Here is a 4,543-nt window from a genome sequence, read left to right on the forward strand (position 1 = left end):
ATGCACCAGGTGTGTTTGTAACATTCACTGACGAATAGGTAAGAAATAAAAGCTGTCATGTCTAGATTTTCAGAAATGTATAATTAGCTTCCAAAGAAAACTGAGCCAGCCACAGGGGAGTACATTTGAGGAAGTTGCAAAATATGAAGGAGGAAGGGAAAGAAAATCAGAGAAGGGAACAAGCATTCTGACTTTTGACTGAGAGTTTCTCTGCCAATATCTCTTCACACAGTCTTATTTTCTTTCATACTCTTGCAATCTAATATTGCAAAAACAAAGTGAGATTTCTTATTTTTAAAAAATCTCAAAAGTCTAGGCCTTATTAGCTTTTGCCAATCACTGTAAAAAATTAATATGACCTTTAAATAACAAACCTCAAAATGTGTGGTCAATTGTGACTACTTTACCTAAGATCAGAAGTGGACATACACAAAAAATGAATTTTTATAAATAACCAAAAAGACCAGGGTGACAGGGGCACATGGATGGTACAGTCGATTAAGCATTTGACTTTGGCTCAGGACATGATCTCATGGTTTGGTTCATGGGTTCTGGCCCACGTGGCATGCCATGTTAGCACAGAACCCACTTCAGATCCCATTTCCCTCTTTGCCCCTTTCCTGCTCATGTGCATGCTATCTAAAAAATAAACAGACATTAAAAAAATAACTAGGGTGATATCACCAAGATGGTGACATAGTTCATTCCTGACTTTATCCCCCCCCCCCCAAACAAGAACTGTTTATAAAGACACCATTGAGAAAATCCTAGAACACAGGGGTAAGGCTGAAGCACCCCTTTGTACTACAGAAACCAAGTTATACGTAAAATGGCTGAATGCTCATTGTATTGCCCTTCCTCCAGGCAAGGGTAGGTCTCTGTGGACCCAGGGGAGACAGTTGGAGGTCTACCCCTGAGCCCATGGTTCCTCTAGTGGGAAAAGAGCCCACGATGGACACATCCAGCTCCCAGAGCATTGTGGGTTATTTCTTGGGAAACTCACTCTGGCCTTACTCCATAGGCATTCAGGGAAATCTTTGGGCTTTATCACTGGGAATCTGATTGTGATGGGGGTGGGGAGAGACTCAGATCTTGGCAGACCAAATTTCTATTTGCAATGACTAAATAATAGTCCCAGCCAGTGGCTTTGATCATCTGCAAAACCAACTTGGTGGTATAGTCTTATCAGGGAACTTGGTAGGATATAGGTCTGCCTTATTTGGGTCTTCAAACAAGGCATTTTGCCAGCTCTGGAGTCTATTCTGCCCCAAGTAAGGTAGGGGATCTTAGTCATAGCCCAAGCCCACTGCTGACTGTATCTTTCTGCCCCACCTAAACTGAAAGGCTGGCCAGAATACCTGGAAACTGCATAGCCCAGCAATGTTTGGGGTGAATATGGCAGGCAGAACTGATCATCCACAGAGCAAAGATAGTTGGCCCTATGTGTCCAGGAACATGGGTCAGCTCAAGTCAGGACTGCAGAGAAGAAAAAATAAATAAATAAATAAATAAATAAAAGGCTTGTAGGACTTGGAGCTGGTTCTCCTGCTCTTCCTAGGCAAGGAAGTGAATCCATAGCCTCACTCATTACTGAACGACACCTTCAGCTTGCCTGTCCAGGGAATCTAATGAAAGGACATCCAGTGGCCCTGCTTATAGTGGCATCTGAACAGAGAGTATAGGTTGTGGTTTTCTCCATCTGTGGAACAGAACTTCATGACTTGTCCAGCCAGGGAATTCTGTGTGCATAGTCTTGGTTAAATTCAGGTCCCTAAACAGTGAGCCATGCAGGCCTTGGGGCCTGTTCTGCTGTCCCAACAGGTCAGAAAAAGCTAATTCATAGCCCCAACTACTACTCAGTATAGCACCTGGTCTTGAGCATGTAATAAGCCTGAGTAGAGAATGCTGGAAACCATGGAGCTCATCATACAGCCTCACTTGGGCAGGAAACCAAGCCAATCCAATTCTTAGCCAGTGGTACCTCTCCTAACTTCAGAGTTCAATCAGTGGCTTTGCTCAAAATAGACCGTAACAGCAAAGCCTATCTGTCCAGGGAGGTTATCAGTGGACATGTTTATAAGCCCAAACTGAACTGGCTGGTAAAGAATGGTCTCTGAAAAAAAAAAAAAAAATGTTCTGGAAGAAGATCATGCCATCAGATGTGTAAATACTAATGTAGTAATGTAAGAAATCAAGGATCACAAAAAAAAAAAAAAATTCAGGTAAACAGGCCACCAAAGGAATTGAATAAACCTTCAATAACCATAAAGAAACAGATCTATGAACTTCAAATAATTCAGAATAATTCTCAAGTTCAGTGAACAACACAGATAACTAAACGAAATTAGCAGAACAATGTATAAAAAGGAGAAAAATCAAAGAAATAGAAACCATCAAAACAAAAAAAGACTAAATGGAACTATTAGAGCTAAAAAAAAAAAAAAATCTAATAACCAAGTTGAAGAACATGGGAGAGCTTCAAAAATGAATCAACCGAATAGAGTGGGGGAAGGGGAGAAGTCAGTGTCCTGTTAAAAAAAAAAAAAAAAAAAAAAAAAAAAGTGGACATTTGAAGTTATTCAGGCAGAGCAGTAGAAAGAAAAATGAAAAAGTGAATAAAGCCTATGGGAATTACAAAGACAGTAGAAAGAAACAATATATGTATTATGGAAGTTGCAGAAGGAAAAAAAAAGTATATTTTAAGCAATAATGGCTAAAATTTTCCCAAACCTGGGAGAGAAAGGGATATCTGGATCCATGGGGCCCCAAAGGACTCCAAATAGGTTGGAACCAATAGGGCTACAGATTATAATTGTCACCAAAGACAAAAACATTTTGTTTTCAATACACAAAGAGCAGAAAAGTTCTCTACGAAAAACCCTTAAAACTATCAGATTTCTCAAACACTTCAGGCCAGGAGAGAATGGGAAGATATATTCAAAACGTGGAAAGAAAAAGTTGTCAACCAAGAAGCCCATACCAGGCAAAGTTGTCCTTCAGAAGTGGAGAAAGGAAGACTTTCTTTAACAGAGAGTTCAACATTAGACCTGTCTTATACCAAATGCCAAAGGAAATTCTTTGGGTGGAAATAAAAGGGTGTTAATTAATAGGATAAAAACCTAAGTAGTGCCAAAATCACTGATAATATATAGTCAAAGTTAGATTCAGTAATATAGTGTGTGATTCACTTACAACACTAGTAATAAAAGTTAAATCATAAAAAAACCTAATGATTAGACTGTTATTGAATAAACCATATAGAAGTATGTAAACTAACTTCAATAAGCTAAAATGTGAAGGGGAGAAATAAAAGTTTAGGACTACTACTGAAGTTGTAGTAAATTGTTACAAGTTTAAAATAGGGTATTATAGGGGCACCTGGGTGGCGCAGTCGGTTAAGCCTCCGACTTCAGCCAGGTCACGATCTCGCGGTCCGTGAGTTCGAGCCCCGCGTCGGGCTCTGGGCTGATGGCTCAGAGCCTGGAGCCTGTTTCCGATTCTGTGTCTCCCTCTCTCTCTGCCCCTCCCCCGTTCATGCTCTGTCTCTCTCTGTCCCAAAAATAAATAAAAAACATTGAAAAAAAAATTTAAAATAGGGTATTATAACTAAAAATATTTTATGTAAGCCTCAAGGTGACCACGAAGGAAAAAGAAACCGTAGAAATTCTACAAAAAAATTAAATAAAAATTTTATTTTTAGAGCGAGCGTGTGCGTGCAAGTGAGGGAGAGGGGCAGATGGAGAGAGAGAGAGAGAGAGAGAGAGAGAGAGAGAGAGAAAGAGAGAGAGAAAGCATCTCAAGCAGGCTTCACACTCCGAATGGAGCCTGGCACAGGGCTTAATCTCACCACCGTATCATGAACTGAGCCAAAAATCAAAAGTCAGCCATGCAACCGAGTCACCTAGTTAAAATTTAATAAAGTTATATTTAAGTAGTTCAAGAAATTATACAGAAAAGACGTTATAGCATCAAAGCATACTACCAAACGATAACAAAGACTACAGGATAAGAAATAAGGAAAAAATGGATCTACAGACAGCAAGAAAACAAAATGGCAATAGTAAGTCCTTACCAATAACTACTTTAAGTGTAAATGAACTAAGTTCTCCAAATAAGAGACCTAGTATGGCTGAATGAATTAAAAGAACAACAACAACACAAATCCCCTAATATGCTGCCTGTAAGAAATTCACTTTAGCCTTAAAGACACAGGTTGTGCTCACTTCAGTAGCACATATACTAAAATTGGAATGATACAGGAAGATTAGCATCGCCCCTGCACAAGAATGACACACAAATTCATGAAGCGTTCCATATTTTAAAGAATATTAGCTGAAGTTAAAAATAGAATCCCTTTTTATGGAGGTAAAAAGTAAAAGCTAGTCAGAATGAAATAATGTTGTAACTGAGCTGCAATCTCCAATGAATGCCACAGTGGCAAGGATGGATGAGGCAGAACAGAGAATCAGCAATATAGAGGAGAAACTTCTGGAGAATAATGAAGCAGAAAAAGAGGGAGACTAAGGCAAAAGAGCACAATTTA

The 4,543-nt window shown here is 39.3% G+C and overlaps 1 non-coding gene across 1 annotated transcript; it reads left to right on the plus strand.

Annotated features, from left to right (window-relative positions):
* Positions 1–4,215: 4,215 nt before the first annotated feature.
* LOC125911948 (U6 spliceosomal RNA) lies at positions 4,216–4,321 on the plus strand. The gene has a single exon (XR_007454527.1). It is a non-coding gene; the product is annotated as a U6 spliceosomal RNA (small nuclear RNA).
* The last annotated feature ends 222 nt before the right edge of the window (positions 4,322–4,543 follow it).

Source organism: Panthera uncia, assembly GCF_023721935.1.
Source record: "Panthera uncia isolate 11264 chromosome C1 unlocalized genomic scaffold, Puncia_PCG_1.0 HiC_scaffold_3, whole genome shotgun sequence".
Classification (NCBI taxonomy): Eukaryota; Metazoa; Chordata; class Mammalia; order Carnivora; family Felidae; genus Panthera; species Panthera uncia.